The sequence below is a fragment of the Lutra lutra genome, chromosome 15 (genome assembly GCF_902655055.1).
Source record: "Lutra lutra chromosome 15, mLutLut1.2, whole genome shotgun sequence".
NCBI classification, from domain to species: Eukaryota; Metazoa; Chordata; class Mammalia; order Carnivora; family Mustelidae; genus Lutra; species Lutra lutra.
The window spans coordinates 17,653,329-17,678,563 of NC_062292.1; the positions used below are offsets into that span (position 1 = coordinate 17,653,329).

Genomic DNA, 25,235 nt, shown 5'->3' on the forward strand with positions numbered 1-25,235 from the left:
AGATTCCCATTAGCAGTAGACTTTGTCTATACAAAATAAGACAAACATGTGTTCTAATATATGGGTAGTGACTAAGAGGTGTTACTACATCATGACCAAGAGAAGGTCTGTGCACACTACCACCGGTTCCCACTGTGAGAGGATTAGGGAAGGGACTGAACTAGAAGACCACAACAAGTGGGTACTGCAGACTGGGAGCTCCACATAAATGGAGAGCCCTGAACTGCCACTGTCCATTCTCATGCAGATCGTGGTAGAAAATCAAGGGCTGGGAGTTGCCACCAGGTCAGTGAGAATTGTAGTCAGAGCTGTCAGTAGTCCCCAACATGGAAATGACTCAAAAGCTAATTAGAGCTGGAGCTAGATGAAAGCCATCAGCGCTCCGAACCAAGGGGCGCACCTCCCCACAGCCCTCAGAAATGATGAGAAAGAGCACTCAAAAGGGTTTGCAGGCACCATGTCCCTGAAACCCTCAGAAGTTCATTTTGGATCTTATCACTGCCACCAAATCTGTTAACAAAATTCAGCTGAGTAAATTTGAAGATCAAATTGGCTTTATTCAGTGAATCATGAATCAAGCAGTATCCTATCTAGTAAATAGAAGCCCCAAGTTGCTGTACAAAATAGAAGGTTTTACAGGCAGAAGGGAGCAGAAATACAGAAGTTTCTAATAAAGAATGGTTTGTTGCAGGCAAGGTCACCTTCCTTTTGGGAAGGGCAGGGCCCTGTCAGGCAGATTGCCTCACTAATGCTGATCAGGTCATTCCAAGTGCACTGGTTAAAGGTTACAGGAAACCACAACCAGAACAGAGTTAAGCTTTGTTTGCTGCTGGGAGTCTCAGCACAAGTGACTCCACGCAGGGCATCTTGCTTCTTTCTTTCCTTCTTTTTTTTAAACACCAAGCACAATGAAAGAATATCCCCCCCTTCCAAGGGTTGATGAAAAACGGCCATTCTCCAGCTTCCTGAAGTTTCTCTGTTTTTATGGGATCTACCGAGAATGTTTTCGTTCGAGGGTCCATGAGACTAGGAAATGTATCGACTCATCTTTGCATGGGTCTTCCCCCACCACCTCCCCTGTGTGCCCTGGGAACAGAATGTACTCAGACCTCATTTGACAATGAGTGGGCAGGAGCCTGCCATCGTCTGGCGGTGCTAGAGTGAGAGGGTTCACCAGCTGACCTGGGATCACGGGTATAGTGGACAGAAGTTACAGATGCCTAAGCCAGGATCAGTCATGCTCTGGAATAGGTTGTGTGTTTTTCCCCTCCATGTCCCTGTCTGCACTGTCCTGTTCCCATGTTCTTTTAGGAGTCGGGGACCTTATAACACAGATGACACTTGGAATCTGATACTCGCATCTGTTCACCTGTGAGTTATCTTATCCACAGAGAGGTTGATAAATGGATGCTAGAAGTTAGTCTGTCTGCTTTTCTGCTAAGGCTGGAAACAGGGTGTGTGTGCTTAAAAGAAACTGTAATTCCTTATTCCTCCTAATCCTGCCCAGGCACTTTGGTTGGGCACATTGCTTGCCAGGCTCTTCAAGGAGGAGAGAGAGCAGAAGGAGTAGAAGACTATTTCCTGGACTCAAAGCAAAATCTTCTAAACCTCCATCTTATCTCATTTGCATTTTCTCTATTTGCATTTACAGATTGATCATCAACTCATTATTCAATAACTATTGATTAAGTGTCGGTTATGTGCTAGGAGCTGTTCTGGATGTTGGGGATACAGCGGAGAATAAAAGGTGAAAAAGTCCATGTCGTCATGGAGCTTACATTCTACTGGGAAATATGTGTGGAATAAATCAGTGAAATGTGGTGTCTCTGATAGTGGCAGGGGCTGGAGAAAAATAAAGTGGGGAAAGAGGAAGTTGGTTGCAATGTTAAATGGAGTTGTCAGGAGGACCATGTTGAGAAGATGGCATTTGAGCAAAGGGAGTGAGCTGGGGAAAAAGTGTCCCAGGGAGATAGGATAGCGGCTACAGAGATGCTGAGATGGATAGGTTCTGCGTGTGTTTAAAAAGCCAAGACACCAGTATGTTGGAGTGTAGTGAGTGAGGGGTAAAGTAGGAGACCATCAGGTCAGGAGGAGACACAATAGCCAGCCAGATGGTGTGGAGTCTTGTAGGCCATTGCAGATAATCTGGTAGGTACTCTGAGAAGGAAGCAATAGGAGGATTTGGGGGAGAAGAGGGACATGACCCAAGCTATGTTTTTAAAGGATCATTCCAGCTGCTTTGCTGAGAACAGATCATAAAGGAACAAGGCCAGAAATAGGGAGACAAGTTAAGAGGTATTGTAGTGATCTAACAGGGATGATGGAGGCTTGGACCAGGGAGGTAGCATTGGAGGAGGTGAAAGCGGTTGGATTAAGGCCATGGTATTCTCTAGTGGACTGAATGTCTGTGAGGAAAGACAATCAGAAGAGTGGAGTTGACATTCACTAACTTGGGGAAGACATTCACTAACTAGGAGAAGTAGGTTGGGAGAAACATTCAGAATTGAGTTGGCACATGATCGGAGACTTTGTGATGCTTATTTGAGTATATGGGAGTATAAAAGGGAGCTGGGTAAATGAGTTCAGGGCTGGAGGTGAAAGCTAGAAGTTTTCAAATCATGAGACTGGAAAAATCTCTCTAACTATACATTACAGAGAAGAGGTTCCTGAACTGAGTTCCTGTGTTAAGATACTGATGAGCTGAGGAGGTAACAGCAGAAAGACTAAGAAGAAGCAACAGAGAGGAAAGATGGTGGTCGGGGGTTGTGGTGTCCTAGAGACCAAATTGAGAGAATGCTTGGGGCAAGAAGAAGGGAAGGAGGCCAACTGAGTCAAATACTGCTCATAGATCAACATGAGGGCTGCGGCAGTTTGTGGAGTAGGAAGTGTGAAAGCATGATTGGAGAAGGCTGAAGAGAAGATTGGAAACAGCGAGTACAGACCATTGTGTTGAGTTTTGTTTGAAAGGGAAGCAGAGACAATGTGGCAGGCGGAAGAAATCCAGTTTATTTACTGGTGAGAACGATCCAGTCAAGATAAAAATCATTGCTGTTGTAGGAGAGGGAGGACCATTGGTGGAATGTTCTACCACAGCGGAGAGAATGGGCTCAGGGCCAGCTGGTGAGGGTTCCGCTTGGCCCATGCTCTGATGGTTCATCCACAGTCCTAGAAGGGAAGACTCAAGGCTGCCATGCAGGTAGACGAGGTGACAGAAGCTCTTGGAAATTCTCCTATTGTTTCTGTTTTCTTAATGAAATAGGCAGTAAGGTCATCAGCAGAGGGTGGGAGGAGGAAAGGGTTGGAGGAGAAGGTGAGACATAGTCTTCCAGAAGACTGAAAGGAGTGGGGATCTGATGACAGGCAGCATCCAGGACCCACTTGGGGTTAGTGGAGATGAGATTAAAGTGAGACCAATGAACCTGTGGGTTTTCCTCTGGCCACATTCAGTTGCTGAGGTTCAGGCAGGAAGTAGATCGAGAGCTGGCTTTTACCCGGGTAGTTTTGCCGGGTGAGTGAAATAACATGAGAAAGCCAAGAGAGTGATCTTAGCGTGGCAGTGGAATTTGAGCTACGTAGGGAGGAAAGAGATGGGGGAGAGACGGAAGGGGGGCCGGAATAATGGAATGTAGAATAATGGAATATATATAAAATATATATTCAGACGTGATTTGAAATGTTACTCTTCAATCTGCTGGACATATTCAGTCAGTTGCGAAACCTGTCTCCTTGCATAGAGGAAGTAGGAAGTGAGTTTTGAAACCAAATGTTCTGATTTCTAATTTGGTCCTCTGCCCCCAGTAGAGAGAATGAGTGTGTGCGTGCCCGTGTGAGTGAGGTATGTGCGTGTCCGTGTGCAGGGGAAGCTGTGACTAGAAGTTTCGGCACACCTCCTGTGTCCTCTGACTTGACTCCTGGCTCATGCTTCTGCCTGATTCAGAACACTGACTTGGGGGGAATTTCGAGGGGCCCAAACCACGGGGACTCCCAACTTCCTCCCTAGTATTGTATTCTGAAATCTTGTTTTCTTCCTCAGTGTGTGTGTCTAACTCTTTTTTAAAACATTATGTTTGCTGCTCCTGCTGATGCCGCTGGCAGCCTGTTCTCCATGCTAATTGCTCGTCCTCCCTCTAAGCCCTGCAGTGCCTCCCTCCTGCACCCTGCCCACTGGGCTGGAGGCTCGGGTCTGCAGGGCTCCTCTCTCTGGCTCCCTCCATGGGAAGAAGCTGTGGTTTCCTTTCTCCCTCAGGGTCACATAGTCCCATCCATAGTTGCCTCCATTCTGAAATTATCCCTGTTCTTTCCTATCTGTCTTGCTTTCTTAATAATCTGTCAAACCAGAGATGCCAGTATTGGGGGCTTATTCCAAATGTGCCAAGTTTGCCTCCTGATCAGGCTCCCGAATTTCACACTGTGCACCAGGCCAGCTTCCAGGTCTTCTGTTTGCATAGAGTCATTAGGCTGGCTCCTGGTTTCTCTCCTTTCTTTTAGCCCACTCTAATATATAGCTAAATTTCTGATGCATTGCCGGAGGCCTCAGGCTCCTGATGTGTCCTGCGGCCTTAGGCTATGATCTCTCCCTTCCAAGGCAATACTAAGCCTCAGGACTAAGGGGGCAGAAATTAACTCACGGTGGCGTGTTGGTGGCTCAGTGGCCGTTTTAGGGACTTTCCACTGGATCCTTCTAGAGCCCAAATCCTTATGAAATCTCAGCCAAACAAGGATGGCACAGGGCCAGTCTCTGGTACACTGGATAAGCCAAGAGGCCTCTGTTATTTTTTTCCTTATCATTCGCTGGAAAAGTATTTTGGGAGGGTAGAATGGGGAGCAAAGTAGGAAATACTGAATGAAAAGCCTTCCAGCCTGTCTCCCTCACTAGATGGATTTCCAGGAGGTCATGCTTTATTCAGGATTTATCCTGCATAACATGATTGACACACAGCGGGCTCTCAGGGAAAGAATTAGTTTATTGCTCTAAGTCTAAAAGAGGTGATCGATCAGTGATGGGCACGGAAACACACACGTTCTTATAACAACGAGGCCCATGGAAATTCGTGAATGGTTGGGACCTACCTAAGCCAGCCAGGGTGTGTGGGAGGACTGAGGAGAGCATGGTTCACATACACGGGGCTTCTGGGAGCCAGTGTGGACTGAGCCTGTGTTCGGTGAAGGCCAGTGGACCCAAGGGGAGCCAGGGACCACGGACTGCAGCCATTGGACAGGCTGCTGGATGGAGAAATCAGAGCTACTCAAAGTAGATCGGGGCATTTCTTGTCTCCTGTGCACTTAGAAGCTCTTTTATGTTTTTGCTTCCTTTCAGGGATAACACTCAGAAATTGACTTTTAAATTGTGGGGTATGGGGAGAGAACTAACTCTCTCTTAAGGACCCTCTCCGTGGCGCTTTCTCTCTTCATGTCTGTTAAAAGCGATTCCCCGAGGTGCACAGACCTTTGCTTCCGCGAGTCATATTTTGCAGATCTCAGCTTTTTCTCAGGGTTGCAGCCGCTTCTTGTCCTGTTGACCTGTACTCCTGCCCTCAGTTACACCTGGGTTCCTTCCCAAAGAGAAGGAAGTCCTGAACAAAAGCCTCTTTCCTCCAAGGTGCTAAACATCATGAGGCCCCATTTTACCCTTTAAAGATCTTTTAAGGATTTTTTTTTTTAAAAGTAGGCTCCATGCCCAGTGTGAAGCCCAACATAGGCTTTGAACCCACCACCTTGAGACCAAGACCTGAGCTGAGATCAAGAGTCCGGCGTTTAACCAGCTGAGCCATCCAGGTGCCCCTGGGCAACACTTTTTAAAGGGACTCCTGAGAACCCCACTTTCTACCACCTTCCTCCCCCTGCCATAGGCTCCCGTTATCTGTCTACCAGAGAAAGCAAAGGCTTTCCTGTGCTCACGAAGAAGGAAGAGTAGTAGAATTAGTCACAAGGAATACATTTTATATTTGACTGGTTAGTTTTGGTTTATCATCTGCATGTGAATATATCTGCTCTTCTGGGAAATTACAACACTCACAATAAAATGCAGAAGCCACAGTGATGAGAGCAGCCTTCGCGGACCTGGTGTGTTCTTTTTTTTTGAGAAGTGGCAGCCTAGGGCTGAGGCCTTCACCCTTAGGAGCAGGCCGGTCACAGCGGCCAGTGATGGTCAGAGAAGATGAGGACTGTGGCATTTCCAACCTCCTGAGGGTGCTCCGCCAGGTACCTCTTTCCCCTGCCCACCGGGGCCTCACTGTCCTGCCCTTTGCCCTCTGGGCCAGGGACTTGTCAGCTGAGATCTGTAGACAGACTTTGGTGGCTTCTACAAAATGATTTCCAATTTTTTAAAAAAAGATTTTATTTATTTGACAGAGAGAAAGAGAGAGCATGAGCAGTCGGGGGAGAGGCAGAAGGATAAGCAGACTTCCTACTGAGTAGGGAGCCCGACACAGGTCTCCATCCTAGGATCCTGAGCCAAAGGCTGATGCTTAATTAACTGAGCCACCCAGGTGCCCTCAAATTTTATTTTTTTTTAAAGATTTTATTTATTTATTTGACAGACAGAGATCACAAGTAGGCAGAGAGGCAGGCAGAGAGAGAGGAGGAAGCAGGCTCCCTGGTGAGCAGGGAGCCCGATGTAGGGCTCGATCCCAGGATCCTGGTATCATGACCTGAGCCGAAGGCAGAGGCTTTAACCCACTGAGCCACCCAGGCACCCCTCAAATTTTGTTTTAAAATACATTTTTAACTATTACATTTCCTTGAATCTAAGATACATACCATTGATTATAAGATCTACTAAAAACTTAGTAACAGCATTTCATGCTGGAGGGGGAGGAGGAAGCTACTACATTCCGTACATTCTATCTTCATATATTTTGAGTTCCAAAACCTTCAACTATGAAGAAAGGTATATTAGAGTTGATGAGGTAGGAAATGATGAAAAGGCAAAAAAAAAAAAAAAAAAAGCTAATTTAAAAAGTCACACATCATCAATGCATTATAGACCAAATATTCACACTTGGAGACCGCCCATGGTCATCCTGCCATAATTCCGTGTTGGGCAGACCTTGAATTCAAGCTCTCTGTGCCATCTTCAGTGTTTGTTTGAACTTTGGGTAAATGTGCTGTTGATTAGAAAGCTTGTATTGTGTGTTAGCCTTTTTAAAAAATTCAGGCTTGAGCTTGTTGGCTCATATGAAGTGATACAAGGGAGCACACTATTACTTTTCTGTGTGATTCAGGATTTTCTCCATACTGTGAAACTAAAACAAAATACAGAAATAAGCTGGATGCCAATGCTGATTCAAGACTGCACCTGTCATCTGTGGCCTTGACTTTGAGTTTGTATCTTGCTAAAAACCATCTCATTTCTTTGAGTGATTGATTCCTTATTGAATGCGTGTTTTGTATCATGCATAGATTAAATAGATAAAATGCTTTTCTGTAAAAAGTTGTCCTTTTTGGGTAAGTTTTCTGCACTGATGTTCTGATGAAGATCTTGTTTGGGGGAAAAAAATGATTTCTGATGCTGGAGGTAGGGTAACAGTGGTTAGGAAGCCTGGTCCCACCTTTACGCTGCCTGTGGGATTTGGGCAACTTACTTACCCTCTGTACCTTAGTTTCCTTATCCGTGAAGTGAAGGTAATTTTGGGACCCACCTCATGGGGTTGGGAGAATTGAGTGAGATCAGGTGGAGAAAGCCCTTGGCACCGGCCTGGGACACAGGAAGCCCTATGGTGATATACTTTTGCTCAGAACATCTTGTGAAAACCACTCACCCAGAGTGGACAGACAGAGCATCTTCTCCTGCTGCCTGCTGTGCGGATCTGCTGCTTCCTGTCCCTCAGCCTAGCAACTTGCACTGGTCTCTTAGCCGATCTTGCACCCATGTTTTTCCTCCGAGACTTTGGTGCCATCTCCTTGAGAGAGCCTTCTCTGACTATCCCCGAGAAGGTCAGGGGAGAGGGGATTCCTCTGAGCTGTCTTCCCCAGACCTAAATGTGAGTAGCATTTGGGGCACTTTTTCCAGATTCCCCGATTTTGACTTATCGTTTAGGTGTCTCTGTCCCTTTTCCCTACTTCTGTCTTCTGGCAACAGTCACAGGTCCCCAAACATGGTTAACCATTCAGTAAGTATCCACTGAGGGACTGACTTTGCCCACGGAAGGTGCCATGGTTTCCGGACTGCACTGGCTCTCCGTGCAAGTGGGCTGGATTCTGTGCTGGATGAGGGGAGTGAGCACCATGGTCCCCAGGGGCCGTGCTCCTGGAGGCTGGTATGCTGGTACACTCCAGCTCAGCTCCCCGCTCCCTCCCCCGGAGGCAGGTAGAGGAAAAAAAAGAGTGAAAAGTAGGGGGACAGTAATTTGAGTGTTTACAGAGGGTTTGCATGTAATTAGCAGTTTATTTCCATGACACAGTTGGCATCCAGGCTTGGAAGCTGGCTCTGAAATGCTTTTAAAGAGACCCACACCTAGGCAGTCTGAGAGATGCTCGGGTTTTGGAACATAACAAAGAAAAAGGACGCTCTGCCTTTTGTGATGAACCCTGACCAAGAACAGCTCCCTCTTTGAAGACTCCTTAAACACACACACAAACACACACACTAACACACACACTTTTGTTTCTTTTCTTTTTTTAAAAAAATATTTTATTATTTTTTTAAGATTTTATTTATTTGACAGAGAGAGATCACAAGTAGGCAGAGAGGCAGGCAGAGAGAGAGAGAGAGAGAGAGAGAGAGAGAGATGGGGCAGTAGGCTCTCTCCTGTGCAGAGAGCCCGATGCAGGGCTCGATCCCAGGACCCTGAGATCATTACCTGAGCCGAAGGCAGAGGCTTAACCCACTGAGCCACCCAGGCACCCCAACACACTTTTGTTTCTTGAATCCATTTCCATTACTGAATCCACCTTTGACTTGAACCTTTTACAAGCTCCATCTTTTGCTTTCCTGGAAATCAGCCTGGGATTGATACATAACTGAAGGTAGGGACACCACCACTGGATCCCCTTCTGCACAGAGCCCCGTGATTGCAGGCAAAGCACTTATCTCTCTTTTTGAGTGTTGGGTAGATGAATAAATAAATGTCTTAGTAGTCTTCTCATTAGTAATATGGGGGTTTGGGCACCTGGGTGGCTCAGTTAGTCAGTTAAATGTCTGCCTTTAACACCAGTCTTGATCCAGGAGTCCCAGGAATGAGCCCCACGTTGGGCTTGCTGCTCAGCAGGGAGTCTGCTTCTCCCTCTGCCCCTTGCCCATTCCTGTTCTTTCTCTGTCTCTCTCTCTGTCTTTCTCTCTCACACTCTCTCACTCAAATAAATAAATAAAATCAGTTAAAAAAAGTAATATGGGGATAATACCACCTCGTGTTCCTACCTCAAAAGAGTCCTAACATGAGATAGGAAAGTACTTTGAAAAATACTTTGCCATAGGATTGCTCTTCTCATGACTTTTGGCTTGTATGGGCTGTGTACTTATAAACTCGGTTTTACTGAGACAATTTTATTTTATTTAATTATTTAATTATTTCATTTTATTATTATTATTTTTTTTTTTTGCTTATTTAAAGGGAGTGCTCGTTGTTTCAAGGGCATGTAAGGTGAATTCTCCCATCATGTTTTCTCTTCCTTTGCATCTGTTCGCTGGTTAAGTCTCTGCTCCGTGCTCTGGGTGCTCTCATGCCCTGACTTTCGACTTAGAAATACGGTGTGGTTTACTTACGTGTGTATTGAAAACCGTACCTGCATTTGGTGAAAAGTGGTTTCTGAATATTTTTGAAGCGTTCACATCAGTTCTTGCTAACTTTATTACCTCTGAATAATGGGGAAATGGTGACATGGCACGGCCACAAAATTCTAACGTGCTTCAGGATTTTTGACACTTTGTAAGTGTAGGGAAGACCTGAACTTAACCCACAGTAGTGTTCCTGAATGGTCCAGGGCCGAGGCCTTGGGAAAGTTCTTACCAGTCTGGCAGAACAGGAGGATAACGGCAGTATAGGTTTTCATGAAACTAAACTCGTTCAACTTGCATTTGAATTTAAAATTTTAAAATGTTAATGGCTTTTCTTGGCAAAATAAAACATTGACCCTGTTGCAAACCCATATTCTTTTATTTGTTTGTTTGTTTTGTGAAAATTCTCAGAACTGTGAAAGGTAGAAAAACAATGGTAATATAGATTTTATCTATGTCATAGATTAATCTGTTAATATAACTATATATTGATATAAATAATTTACTGTGAACGCACAGTATTGCTAATAGCAGCTTGGTACTTAAGTTTTCTTTTCGATTCTGGGGACACTGAAATTTCTACTTTAATTTTAGTAGAACTTAGTGGTTGCTTATCTGACATCACTGAAGAATGAATATCTTAGGAAAACAGTTAGGCTGGTATGGCAAATGCCATAAGACATGAGGTAATACTAGACATAGGATTGTGCTCCGGAGGCCGGAGGCCCATTCCAGGCTTTGTTTCTTATCCACTCCCTGCTCCCCCCAATCATGATTTAGGAAAGTCACATGACCTCAATGAGACTCACTTTACTCTTCTGTTAAATCGTAATACCAGTTCAGTCCTTAGTTCTATTATGGATGTAAGAATTAAGTAAGAACGTGTGTGCGAAAGTACTTCGTGCGCCAAGATATGCTTTCTAAGTTTAAGGTGTTATTAAAACACTTTACGGCTACGAAGAGTTATGTTAGGAGGATTTCCACTATTGAGCTCCACAATGCAGATTTTTCACATATCTCCTTAAAATGTGTTTTGACAGATACGGTCACTGGGATTCCTTGGAATAAAGGTAGACTATGTATTCAAAATATTGTTAGCATCTTTCTCTTTCCTTTGTGCACAATACGTCGTAATACCATGACCTCTTTCAGCTGTTTCCTTGATGATGTAAAACAAATCCGCCACTCCCCAAGTAATTTGTATATAAACAGCAGATTTCTAGATGAAGCCAAAAAGAAAAGGAGCATGGAAACATGAGTCCTTCCCCAGGAGGCTCCATCTTTAGCCAAATGATTGCGGCAGACCCCCACCTGCCTTTAGGGGCGCCTCTAGTTATGACTGTCCCTTGAACCAGAGAGCCTGCCCGAATGATTTGGCCTGAGAGGCAGGACCCAAGGGCAGCAGGCACCTGCCCAGCCAGCCGATCACACCTCCTTTGCCACCAGTCGTGGGTACTTTCCAGTTCTTGGTAGGACCGGCCCCCTAAACACAGGTGGGGCTAGGGTAGTCAGTGAGGCTGGCACACCTTTCTCCTGGGGTTTTCACTCAGGACTCTCTCTTCACCTTCCTCACCATCCTCAGGTCTGCCACTCTCCTCACTCTGTGACGGGTTCCTCTTCCTTAGCAGGCCCCACGGGACAAGCCTGACACGGGCCCTCGGGGAGCATGCCGCCCGAGCAAGCAGGGAAGGAGTAGCAGAGGCACCCAGGGCTGGCCGAGTCATCGGGATCCTGCTCTGCAAAGAGGCGGGGCCCCCATGGCTCCAGTCCTCCTGGGGTTCAAAACTCCATAGCCTCGTTGAGTCGGCAGTTTGGGTCTACCCTCTAGGACCTTCATCTACCCAGGGAACACCAACTTTGCCTGCCACCCTGAGCTGCTGGAAGGGACTGTGACTGTGGGCTCGCCCGCCCGCCCGGGAAGGGTTACAGCGGAGTTTAGTTTGTGTGTGCGCGCGTGTTGGAGTGACGGGGAGGGCGCGCGCCTCTCTTTTGTGCCCGTTATTTATTGCGTTTGTCTTCCATTGAAAGCTAAATATACTGCGAAGTAGGTTATTTAAACTGGATCTCGTGTGCCTTTAGCAAGTGGGGAAGTGGGCGGTGAGGAGGGAGAGAGACAGGAGGTTGGGCAGAGGAGATCAGAGGGGCCAAAGAAACAGAACGGGGCTGTTTCCCTCCCCCTGGGAGGGCAAGGCAGCTGTGCTGCGGCTCCTGACACGCACACAGCCCCTTTGCCGGAGGGTCTTGGAGAACTTTCTGTCCCAGGCACTTGGGAGGCCGCTTCCAGTGGGCTTAAATTGATTTATGATTTATCAATAAAACTAAGGCACCGCCTAGCGCTGCAGACGGCATGAGTCTGCCGTGAGCTTCCCCTCCTGGAAAGGTGGGTTTCCACCTGACCTCATCGTACCTGGGCCCCCTGTGTGCCCCGGCTTTGTGCAGCCTAGTGCAGGGCAGACAAGTGAGAGAGAAAGAATGTCCTTACTGTGTATTATAGTTGCTGGATCCAAAGGATTTGGGGTCTGGTCTCTACCGAGGGGCATGCCCCCCGCCCTTCCCCGCACGTGCCTATGTGCGCTTATTCAAGCTCCAACTGCCTGCAGGCTGGGGCAGCTCTTTGTCATCTCAAGAGACTCCTGGTCCATCAAAACCACTCATGAATTCTCTTTTGTACAGATTTGATAAAGGGTCTTTCTGGAGTACCAGAAGTACTGAACATAATTCATAACATGAAGCAAGATGAAGTAGAAAGAGCAAGAGAAGATAATAACTGGGGAAGGGAAAGTTTTAAGCTTTGTTACAAGCCGGGAGGGTGAGTCAGCAGCACGTATGTCTTGAGGGAGAGCTTTGCACAAAGCTGGTTTTGGGGTGGGGACTTAGGTGTCCGAAAAAGGAGGCCAAAGGATTCCAAGAAGGAGTGAGAAGTAGGGGGTGGGAGGAGACGGGTTGAGGGGCAGAGGGAGGAGAGGGGCAGATCGTGAGGGGGGTGACCTCTTGCTCTGCCCTGCCCCCTCCCCTCTTCCCCCTCCCCTTGAAGGAAGGAAATATCCTGGGGCCTTCATCATCTCCCCATCTCTCGCTTCTCTCCTGGTTTAATTAACTTCCTGTTCTAATTTGGAAGAGCCTGTAGATCTCTCTCTGCTGTGGCAACCGATCTCTTTTATGAAACCCACCCTGGTGCTCAGAAGAGCTATGACTTCCACAGGGACTTAGAGCCTCAGTGGCTTTTGCGGTCATGGTCAATTCAGTAAGCAGAGGCTGGCGCGAGGGGAGAGAGGGGGCCATTGCTCTGGTCAGTCGTCTTGCTTCCCACAGCTTCAATCTGCCTCTTCCCCCTCCATCCCGGGAGTCAAGCCTCTCCTCCCATCCATACACCTTTGCGTCTTTCTCCTTGTGTTACCTCGCCTGTCTCAGGACAAAACACACTTTGTTGCGATCTCTTTGAGCATGAGGTGAATCTGAAAAGAGAGATGAAAGACAGGAAACGTGGATAATCGTACTAGCCGCCATTTATGCTACACCTCCTGTGTGCCAGACGCTGTGCCAGGCACTTCACATGTACGACCTCTGATTCTTACAGTGGCCTTGAAATTGACTCTTGTCATTCTTTGTTTTACATATGAAGCAGCTGAGGCACAGAGAGGGTGAGTGATCTGCCCAAGGTCACACGGCTATGAAGTGGAAAGCCTGGGTTGGAACCTAGTTTTGCCTAACTAGAGAAGCCCAGATTCTTCCCACTTCTCCTTGCTTCCATTTGTTAGAGCAGAATAGGAGAGAAGATGGTGGCTGATAGGGGAATTCAGTTCCACTTAATTCACACAACAAAGCTTAGAGGACCTACTCATTGCCAGGACCTGTGTTAGATGTTGGAGTGTAAAAGAGATTGTGTTCCTGCCCTCGGGAAAGGGAAACAGACTAGGTTCAATCAGTGCCATAGTGAAGTGTCTTGTCATGTTTAGTGCTGTGGGGTCATGAAGACGATGGCCACATTCTGTCTGAAGTGGTCAAGAATAGCATCGTAGAGAAGCCTCCCAGTGTCTTGCATGGCAAAGTGGTTGCTTGGTAGGTTCAGAGAACAGCAAGAAAGCCAGAGTGCTCCAGGGTGAGCTGAGAGATAGTTGGGGCCAGATCCAATGTGGCCTGGTTGGATTCTGTTTCTCATTTAATGGGAAGTGGAAGTATCTTGAGCAGATGAATGGTCTGATCTGCTGTATGTTGAAAGATCACACTGACTGCTGTGTGGAGAACCGGCCATAGTGGGGCAAGAGTGGAGGTGGTAAGAGAGCGTTGGTAGTGAAGTCTGGAGTGGTCGTGCTGGGTGGCGGTGAGCGGTGGTCTGATTGGGGTGTGTTCTGAAAGGCAGGGGCCAGTGATGGGTCCTTGGCAACAGTGATGAACCAGCAGTGGTGCCATTTACCAAGACAGGGACACCTAGAGAAGAAAGAGGTTGGTTGGACAAGGTCAAGAGTTCATTCAGGGGCGTGTTACATTGGGGACGCCTATCTGATGCCTGTTGGTGATCCGAGCTGGAGATGTCGTGGTGAGAGAGTGGTGGAATAGATGAGTCTGGAGCTCAGAGGAGAGGTCAAGGCAGGACACACACATTTAATTTCTTTTAAGATTTTATTTGTCAGAGAGAGAGAGAGAGAGCACAAGCAGGAGGAATGGCAGACAGAGGGAGAAGCAGGCTCACTGCTGAACAAGAAGCTCCATGTGGGGCTCCATCCCAGGACCTGGGGATCATGACCTGAGCCAAAGGCAGATGCTTAATGACTCAGCCACCCAGGTGTCTCAGGACATATGCATTTAAGAAGCATCAATTTATTAATCATTTTAGAGTCATGGGATGATGTCCCATAGGGGGACAGTGTCCCTAAAGAAGAGGGCCAAGGCCTGAGCTCAGGAACTACAACTCGCTGTGTATTAGGACAGCAGTCGGCCTGTTACTAAGCCCTTGAGAACTTGGGGTTTTTCTCTTGGAGCTATTTCTTCTGGAATTTAGCCCACATTTAGCATTATTAGTCCTCTTAGGAAATTATCAGGATAATAACATGCTCTAGGGCCAGTTTCTTGATTAGAACAGGAACTGCTTTGCCCTAGGGAATGAAAATAGGAGTTTCGTTACCAGCCAAGGAGCTAACTGCAGGTTTAGGGCAGAGAGAATTTCGGAGTTCTTCGATCTGAGTCTACTGTGGTTTGGTTCATTTTCCTTTTGTCTCTGCCTCTTCTCCTGTGAAATAAAATTATATTTTCCTTCAAGATGATGTCGTTTGCAAAGGTTGGATTTTATGTCTGTAACCGCATCTCTCTGCGTTCAACAAACTTTCAGTGAGGGCCTGCTGCATGCTGGACACTGTTTTCCCTCTTCTAACACAGTTCTTCTCTCCCGTTCCCTATTGCCCCTCAGTGTCCTCTGCTGCCTTTCCACTCCTCTTGACGTTACATTTGTGGTGTCAATCACTTACCTGTCATATCGTTCAGCCGTGGACACTGGAGCTACCCAACCTTGAAACCGCTTTTGACTTCTCTTTTCTTCTCCCACCCCACATTTAATTCGTCCATAATTCCTGTTGAGTCCCCATTCCTTATTATCCAGAACCTGACCGCCAGTTCTAACCCCCAGCCCTAACCCCCGCTCCAAGCCTGAGTTACTACAGTGCCCCTGATGGCCCCTAATGTCCTATGCAGTAGGACAGCATATCTCTGTCCCTATGACCTGGTGAGTTTAAGTTAGAGCTTGTCATTCAGGCAGGGAACCCTCCAGTGGCTCCTCCTCCCTTGCCAGCTAATAGCCAGAGCTCTCCCAACGGTCCGAGGGACTCTATGCGACGTGCTCCCCCACCCCCTGCTCCTCGCCTACTCTCCCCCTCATGTCTCTGCTCTGGCCACAGTGGTTCTCCTGTGCACCCATGTCAGGCATGCTCCTGCCTTGAAACCTTCCTGGTATACTCTCTCGCTCACTTACCGTGATGGGCTCACTCTTTGCCCTCCTCAGTGAGCTCTTTCATAACCATCCTATCTAAAATTCAACATCCCCTTCCCCATTTTCTTTCTTTTCAGGGAATGTACCACAGTGTATATTTCACCCATTTATTCTGTCCACAGGCTCCCTCATCACACTAGAGTATAAGCCCCACGAGGGTGGGAATTTTGTCTCACTCACTGTTCACAGCATGTTGGTGTAGAATAAGTTCTTAGTAGATCTTTGCTGAATGAATGAATGCCAGAATGTGAGTTCATGGCAGGTGAGCTGGTCTGTGCACTGTCTGTTACTCTCTGGCCCTCCGGTGACCTCTGGAGTGCCTTTGTGAGATGGCTGGCTGCTGTAAGGGACCCGAGAACAGCATTCCCATTGGAGAAGTCAGCTGGCCTCCACAGCGTTGAGCCATTCACCTAGATGTGCTTAGTCTTATTAACAAACTGCCCATCCCACGTTTGAGCTTAGGTGCATCCACAAAGGGGCTTATTGAGGTCGTATTTACCAAAGAAACAGTGATTTATTTGAGGGTCCCAAGATCCATTTCTGTGCATGAAGATAACTGTGGGGTCTCTGACTGGGGGGTGGGGAAGAGGTAGGAATTCCCAAGGGAATCCTCAGGAAGCCTTCACCCAGACTTACAGCTGGTGCCACAGTGAGCTTCCAACACCACTGGCTAGAGTTTGAAATTGTGAATGAATTGGAGATATTTGAACCTTAAAACCAGGAAGGGAAAACTACTGGCCCTAAGGATTGGGAGACCTCTTGCTTACATCCTTGGGGATATTTAGTGTTGGGAAACATCCAGGGTGAGGACTCATGGCACACCACAGACAGCACGTATGTATGCCAGGCAATGTTCTAGGCATACTATAAATACAAATTCGCTTAATTTTTCTTAACCTTTTCCAGTAGGACTGTCCTCTCCCCATTTTACAGTTGAGAAAACCAAGGCTATCTATGCCCAGAATCTGTGCTCTTAACCATTATGCTACAACTATTTCAAAATAAGCATTGCCAAAGGGCCATTTAGGGGAGTAGACAACTTATTTAATTTGCTTACGTGTTATATTTTGATTTTTATATTGTTGTAGGGAGTAGCTGTGTGTGAAAACTGACTTTTTAATGAGGCATGCATGTATGAACACTGTAATTAGTATTTCCAAGACAGAACAGGTTTTTTTCCCTACTGCACCTAGCTGGAGACCTTGCTCATGACACATCTTTTCTTTTTTTTCCCTTTCCTTTCCTTTCCTTTCTTCTTCTTCTTCTTCTTTTTCTTCTTTTTTTTTTTAAATATCTTCATAAGAGAGAATGTTAGAATAGGGCTGTCCTTTTGATGAAAGTACTGGAGGGTTTGAGACCCTTGAAGACTGGTCAGATGCTAGTAAGCATTTTTCACCTTTGATCGTCTTTACTAAGGAATTCTTGATTACCAGGAAGGATTCTATAGTAATTAGAGAAGCCTGTTTCTTATCCTCTCCTGTTTTTCGCTTCTGCCTGCCTGCCTTTCCATGTCCACTGATGTGAGCTGGCTCACTGTCAGGTGTCTGGGGCAAGGAGGCAATCAGGTGTGCAGCAGCCTGCCTCACAGAGCTCCGAAGGTAGCTCAGGTAATGAGTGCTGGTCAAAGATGTGCAGTACTTAGCCTGACCAGAAGCTTGAAGATGGCCTTCTGACCCATGCCCCTTCACACTTTGCCTTTGCCTCGAGGGCACAGAGCTGGGAAGCTAGTCTCATCCTGGAACCACTGATTTTTTTTTTTTTAAAGATTTTATTTATTTATCAGAGAGAGAGAGGGAGAGAGAGTGAGCACAGGCAGACAGAATGGCAGGCAGAGGCAGAGGGAGAAGCAGGCTCCTTGCAGAGCAAGGAGCCCGATGTGGGACTCGATCCCAGGACACTGGGATCATGACCTGAGCCGAAGGCAGCTGCTTAACCAACTGAGCCACCCAGGCGTCCCGGAACCACTGATTTTTAGAGAAGAGGCAGACTTATATTTGCTGGACTTACCGTGATTTGAGAGGCAGGGTCTTGTTGACTCCCATGAATGGTGCCCACATGCCCAAACTTCCAGTGCTATTGCCATTTGAGGCGAGTAGTGGGTGAGTGGCTCCACACTGACCCTCCTCAGACTGAGGTCCCATTGATCGCCAGAGTGTGGTCATCGGGGAACTCACCTCACCTTGGCTGGCCTTCCTTTTTAGGGGAATAATCAGAACCCTCAGACCCTAGTGCCATCTTCACAAATAGAACTTCCCACCTTTCTTCCAGGCAGGCTTGAGATAATCCTTTTCATGGAGAGGGGCTGCCACAGAATTGTTTCAGAATAGGAGCACAGGTTGGCTACACTTCCCTCTGGTAAAACTGAGGAGTGGGAAGACATGGAGTTGTTGGGCTTGGCCCTTGGAGGCAGGGCTTTCATGGGGGCGGAGGGTGGGGGAGTACGTCGTCCCTGCACAGTGCCACGCCTCACGCTCATGTAATTAGACTCCTCATGCCACTTTCCACTGATAAGGGTGAGGCTGCTACCAAGTCACTTGAGATGAAATTAGGTCGCCTGTCACAATTCCTGTGGGACTGAGGTAGAACAGTGCTTACTATACACCTTGCCCTACTTTCCCCTCCAGCTGGATCTGATCCCACATCCCAGCTGGAGGGAGGAGAGAAGGCCTCTCTGGGCTACTCTGATCTCCTCCGGGTGGGGACCAGCCCAGGAATGCTTCTCTTAACCTAACATGGAGTTCCTTAATGGAGGTCAGAGGGAATCTTTTATCCCTTTGTGAGTCCAACTTGTAGAACGAGAGGGAGACATGACCCCAAAACCCTCTGAGTGTGGGAGACATGAGAAAGGCCCCATTTGTCATTCTGAATGTGGAGGAAGGAATGGGCAGTTATTTGTCTTCTCTCAGAAAGCCCTGATCCCTGGTTGCTAGCTCTTCCCTGAGAATGGAAATCAGGAGAGCCTGTCCAGAGACTGAGTGAGCGAGGGAGGAAAGGCAGAGAGAAGAGAGTCAGTTGTGAGTGTGTGTGTGCGTGCCCGTACACTCGTGTGTTTAACTTAGGATGCTGTTGAGGAGGAAACAGAAAGAGAGAAGTGAGAGCAAGCAGGAAAGGTGACCGAGTGGGGGTGAGGGAGGGGGGCAGAACGTGGACAAAAGCCTGCCTGATGAGGCAGTAAAAACTCCATGAGGGGGAAGAGAGAGAGAGAGAGAAGAGAGAGAGAAGCCTGGGAGGGAGGGAGGAATGGGGGCTGGGGAGCAGGATCGGCATGAACTATTTTCCAGATGCTGGGACACCGCTCAGCCCTCAGCCGGTGACCCAGAGCCCCTGCACCTCCCCCACCCTCCAGCTCCCCACCCCTTAAACCTTCAGACAAAACACAGGCAAGGAAAGAATTCCTTTCGTTTTGCTTCCTTTATGTTTTGGGAATAGGAATAACAACCAAAAAAGAAACACAGGGGGCAAAAAAAGACAGGGAAAAAAGTCTGTCATGGAGGTATGAAAATTTAATCAACACCCAGCGTTCCTAGCAGTTCTGGAACATGGCTAGATCTCATTATCTGTGCAGCTATTTCTGTCACCTGGAGGGGGCCCTCAGCTGCGCTGGCCCTTGCCTGGGCTCCCGGAGACAGGACCTGGGATCCACTTGGCTGGCCAGGCAGCGGGGAGGGGAAGACCGGGTGACCTGGGGAGGCTTCCGGCACAGGGCGGTTTCAGGCTTTACCTGGTAGGGACTGATGTAGGTGAGGATTTTAGCACAGAGTTTGTAAACTTGTAATCTGAGCATTTAAACCTCAGCTATATTCCCTTCGGTATACGGGTATGGGTCAGTCTACCCTACTCGACCTCTCAGCGACATTCAACCCTGCAGCTCCGTCCCTCCCTCTTGAAGCTCCCGGCTTCAGGGCCATCTCACTGTCCTGCTTCCTTCCCTTTTTCTGGTTGCTTCTTCTCCTTGGAGCCCTCATTTCTTCTTACACGCCCTTTCCCTTGGGATACTGTTGAAAGTCCCTTGACTATACGCTGATGACTCGATTTTATATTTCTAGTCCAGAACTCTCCTCCGAGCTCCAGGTGGAGATGGCTAATTACCTACAGCTGGCACCGTTGCTAACTACCTCAGCCTTACACAGAAGTCTTGATCTTCCTGCCATCCTGGTTTCCAGTCTCCCCCACCCCAGTACGGGAGCCCCACCGCCTGTTCAGTTGTGTGAGCCAAAAGCCCCCTTGTCATCCTTGTTTCCTCCGGCTCCTTCACTTTGTCTCCCTGTCAGACAGCAAGGCTTACGGATGCTGCCCGCAGAACAGGTCCCAGTCCCTCGGTCTCTGTCTCCACTATGGAGACTCTGGTCCGGGGACCGTCTTCTTTCCCAGATTATGACGGCCACCCCTTGACTGCCATCCCAGTTTCCTCTCTGGAGCCTCTGTCTACCCTGCAGCCTGAAGGGTTTTTAAACAAGACACAGTTTCTGTGTCACTTCCCTTTCCAAATGCTTTATTGGGTTCCTGTTGCTCTTGAACTACAGACAGAACTCCTTAATGGCGCGTGATCTGCAGGAATCACAAGCCTCCCGGCTTCAGCTCCCTCGGAAAGTCAGGTATGCGGTTCTGCAGGTATGAGAATTTCCGGCCTCGGTAGTCTCCCATCTTTCTGGTTAAACTCCTACTCAGCTTTTAGGTCCCAGTTTAAAGTACGTCCCCTGAGGAAAATGTTTTCTGGGCACGGGCCCTAAACAGACTCAGCTGTGCCCAGGGATCATACTCACGACTCTTTCTGTTTTCCCGTGGGTCGCTTACCGTCATTGTACTATTCCGGTTACTTGTGTAATGTTTCAGGCACTAGCTTTCCTCCTACTAATCACAAGGCTCCATGCGAGCACGGCTGTGTCTGGGTAGTCATGGCGGTGGCTCTGGAACATGGCAGGCAGCCCACTGTAGAGACTGAACAAGTGAGGGCAATGTCTCCAACACCTATGCTCAAGGTGCTTTGATTCAGGGAGGGTGGGGGTGGGGCAGGACATTCAGAAAGGCGTAACAAAGAGTCCTGGGCCCTAAGGCCCCTTCCTATTTGTCCCTGTTCTGTTCTGTGTTATATTATCAGCTTGTGTGCATAGGCATTTTTTCCCCCAAATAGAGCTTATGTATTTCTTGAGGACTGTGTCTTCCACTCTGTGGTCACACGTGCAGTGGGTTTTATCTTCTTGGATCTCGACTGTCCATAGATGCCCCCCAGCCCCCACCTAGCCAGACGCACCTCCCTCGCCTCCCACACTGGCCTGTCTCCGTGGGGTTCCAGTTCTTCTCGAAGCCCAGACCGCCTGCATTATGACAACCTCATCGCTGAGTGTTCTCTGCCGTGGCTGTTGTTCTCCAGAAGCTTCAGCTCTCTGCAAAATGCGAATGAGATTATTAATGGTAATAATACCTTGTCTATCTTTCAGGGCTGTTGTGAGGAAAGGATGAGTTCATTTATGTCAAATACTTTGAAAACCCTAAAGCTCCATCAGAGTGCTGGAATTAAGTAAGAACGTTGGGGAGTGACGAGAGATGAGCAATCACTCTTAACTACAGTGGAAAAGAAAGTTTCTTGGAGGAGGCGGGATTTGGAAGGAGGCTGGAAAGATGGTGATTCCGGCAGATCCTGATGGGGAAGAGAAAACAGCTTCAGGTGGCGCGTGAAGAGGAGTATTTAATGAAGGGGGTATTTAAGCGATGTGGACGGGGCCTACGAGGGGGGTTTAGATCTCAGGGACTAGCTGTGGTGGGACGTCACTTCCGGTCCTGGGTCTGAAGAAGCAAGGGGAGGAATGGGGGTTATCAGAGCCCGGTGAGAGCGGGATCAGGAAGCTGGAAGGTGCCCTGAAATCAGAGGGAGTGGGGAAAGTCAGCCATCTGACCCTCCCCTGCCGCAGGTGCCTGTGGTGAGAAGCGAAAGGATTAAGGAGCCAGCTGAGGAAGCTTGCTTGAAGGGGGCCACCCTCTCCCTCTCCGAGCACAGAAACAGGCAGCGAGTAGATGGGGGAGGGGCAGCACAGATGGGTGTGGTTGGGGGGAGGCAGGAGCAAGGAACCCAGGATGCCCAGATGAAGACGATAGAGTGAGGAGAGCAGAAAGGCTGGAAGGTATTGAGGGGCAGCTAAAGAAACCAGTGGGAAGTAGGATTTAAGAAGTAGGTAGCTTCCACCAGACCGTGAGGGCTGTTGTTAGGCTTGGAAGGTTGGGTTTTATCCTGCTGACCACGGAAGTTACAGAAGATGTTTCAAAGGAGAGGACGCATTATTAACACTGTGTTTGAAGAAATGGTTTTGGCGGAGGTATGTGAGTTGGGCCAAGAGAAGAAAGGAGTGGCTGGAAGGCTGTTGTCATAGGAGCTGTTGTGAGGGGACAAGGGGCCCAGACCGAGTGCTGGCTGACTGAAGATGGAAAGTGCCCGACGAACATGAGGAACCATTGGGAATGGGGGAGACTTGGGTGTGGAGGCTGTTAGGAAGTGTGTCCACAGGACACCCAGGGGCACAGAGAGCCCCCCAATCCTGGCATTTGTGGGCAGGATCCCTTCGCTTGCCCTCTCCCTCCTTCCCCTCTCTTCCGGTCCCATGCCAGGGGTCTTTGTGACCAGTTGCTTTTCTCTGCTTTTCCTCGGGGCATCACTGCTGCAGCTGCCTAGCTCCTTATTTCTGGGGGCTCCTTCCACACCCCTGATGGCACGTTATTACTATGAGACTCGGTAATGATGGACTGAGGCTTTTGTGTCTGTGGGGCTGGTGGGAGGCGTCTCCTGACTCTTCCAACCCTTGTGCAGCTGCCTGGACGGGGACTGCCATTTGAGACGCTGTGGAGACAGCTGCACCCACACGTGGGCCCGCAGGGTGCGGGAAGCCCAGGAGGAGGAAATGGAGGGGGAATATTTGTCTTCCCCGGCTTTCTCTTGAGGGCATCTGAAAGGATGCCCTACCAAGCAGGGCCACCTCTTGCCCATCTGTCCAGCGCCATTCCTTTATTGTAATACCAGTTTCTAGTTCATGTCCGCCAAGCACAAAAGCTACATCAGGGTCACATGGGAACAAAGCGAAACCGTGGAAGGGCTCCTTGGGTTTAGGCCTGAAGTAGGACAAACAAGAACGTAAAACATGACCCCAGGAGAAAGAATGACAGTGGGGCTGGCTGGCTGGCTGGCTCGCTCGCTCGCTCTCAGGCTCTCTGCCCTCTTCGCTCTCCTTTCCTTAAGACCTCTTATTTGAAAGATGTTTGTGTTTTGTTTGTTTGTTTTGTTTTTGTCAATGAGAACTGAATGGAGGCAAATATTTGGAAAGGTTGGATTTTGAGAAGGGTTGTTAAACAGAAAACAGTTCTGCAGGTATGATGGGGAAGCCTTAGGAATAATAGTCCCAAATGTGGCAGACAAGGAGAGGAACCGAGTGGGCAAAGAAACACCAAATGCAGTGAGTGTGGGGGTAGAAGGGGCTCTGGGACGAGGTGAGGAGTTGGTGAAGGCTTTGCCTGAGTATGTGTATAAGATGGTAAGAAAATTGCTAATGAGCCCAAGTAAATTCTAACGCACGTTCATTATGTGATTCTCCTAACGGTTCTGCGAGATAGAACTATTAGCTTTCATTTGTAGATCACAAAACTGAGGCCGAAAGGGAGTGTCTTGACTTAGGTCACACAGCTGGTCAGGGGCACAGGTGGATCTCAAACTTGCTATTGTCAAGGGATTGTTGCACCTGGTTATAGTTCCTTAGAACTAGCTGGTCTTGGTTTTCCACCCAAGACGAGCTAGTTCTAAAGAACTACAACCAGGTTAAAGAGGAGTTAGCAGGAGAGCACACACATCCACCTTCCACGTGCTCGGAGCTGGCCCAGAGATACCAGCACAGGTGTTAATTAGACGGATGGTCAAGAAAGGCTGGAAGAAGCCCTGTAAGTTTGGTGTGTAGAAAAGCATCTTCCTTACCTGTTATAGATCTTCATAGTCTAAAGCCCCTGACAGTTTGTTCCCCATGTTGCATAAGGACAACCAGGTCCTGGTGCTCCAGGACCACCTAGAGGGTCTGTGGCTTGGGCCTACTTCCTGAAGACCAGTCCTTTCCAGTCCCTGCACATCATTTTTCCAGTCATTCTTCTCCCTCTTATCCCCAGTCATAGACCAGGAACCTAAACAAGTAAGGTTGAGAAGACTCCTTCTACGTCTTTGAGTAATTGGGGTGGAGGGTGGCCTACAGAATGTATGTGAGGATTTGTTGGGAGGTACCAAGATCATTTCTTTTTCTATAGTACTTTCTACCTTGCCTAGCCTACAAAAGACAGCCAGTCTCTGAGTACAATACTGTGTACTTTGTTTTTTTCATTTGACATGCCAACTATTCTTTTTTTTTTTTAAAGATTTTATTTATTTATTTGACAGACAGAGATCACAAGTAGGCAGAGAAAGAGAGAGGGGGAAGCAGGTTCCCCGCTCAGCAGAGAGCCCGATGTGGGGCTCGATCCCAGGACCCTGGGATCATGACCTGAGCTGAAGGCAGAGGCTTTAACCCACTGAGCCACCCAGGCACCCCCATGCCAACTATTCTTAATCATCTTTGGATGAGAGCAAAATGTTCTGTTGCAAACATTGTTTCTCACATGGAAATCACTGAGAGAGTTGAAAGCAGGCCTTGTGAACTTGGTCATCTAAATCTTATTTGCAAAGACACATACTTAGGTATCTCTGTCAATACTGGTGTTAAGACTCAAAGCCATTTGGTGCTGAGCTCCCCAGACTCAGTGGGGTGTCTTGATTCATGAGGCCCCTCTGAGGCCAGCTCAGCCCCATGCACACTAGCAAGCAACTTGGCTCTGGTGTAAATAAAACTATGGGAAAATGGTTCTTCATTGAACTTTTTACTATACAATGGACATTATACTGAGGTCTTTACTATACAATGGGCATTATATTGAGGTCTTTAAGTCCATTATTTTCAACTTTTACAACACCTGCAGTACAATGTCATTGTGTCAGAGTCAGATCTTAGAAGAATGGTAAAGTGTGTCTTCTAGCTGCCAGCCTTCCTTTCCTTTCCCATATACACCTTTTGTAAAACTCTCCTCTCCTATTACCACAGTCAACACAGTTTGGTCCTCCATGCCTCCCCTATCAAATTCTCTTCCCCATTCATCCATTCATTCATTTATTCATCCATCCATCAGCTCATACTAATAAGTAGTATCATGCTCACTGTACTAGGTACCATCATGGGCACTGCTCCAAGGAAAGGTACTAATTTTAGTTGCTTACGCTTTTGCTTGATTTTAAGTCTGTATTTTCTCTTGGAAAACAATTCATACTAAACACTTACTTCTAACCAGAGAATGGAAGACCCTGTCTGTTACCTGCAAGTACATTGGTGAGGTGTTTTGGGCAGGTGTATCACTGCTGTCAAGCCAGACAGCAAGCAGCCTGCTTTCCTCAAGGATAAGATAGACTTGAGGTACACAGAGGTGAGTTCAAGCATGATTTGGATCTACCTCCAGAAGCTCTTATGTTACTTGGTAATCTGTAGATTC

At 47.8% G+C, this 25,235-nt stretch overlaps 1 protein-coding gene and 1 long non-coding RNA gene across 10 annotated transcripts in view; both read left to right on the forward strand.

Moving 5' to 3' along the window:
* CACNA1E (calcium voltage-gated channel subunit alpha1 E) overlaps positions 1-25,235 on the forward strand; it is a 503,960-nt gene that overhangs the window by 300,443 nt on the left and 178,282 nt on the right. The gene's annotated exons all lie outside the window — the stretch shown is intronic.
* On the forward strand, positions 10,583-21,244 carry LOC125086018 (uncharacterized). Its single transcript, XR_007123072.1, has 4 exons — positions 10,583-10,599; positions 13,981-13,985; positions 18,693-18,702; positions 21,151-21,244. It is a non-coding gene; the product is annotated as an uncharacterized LOC125086018 (long non-coding RNA).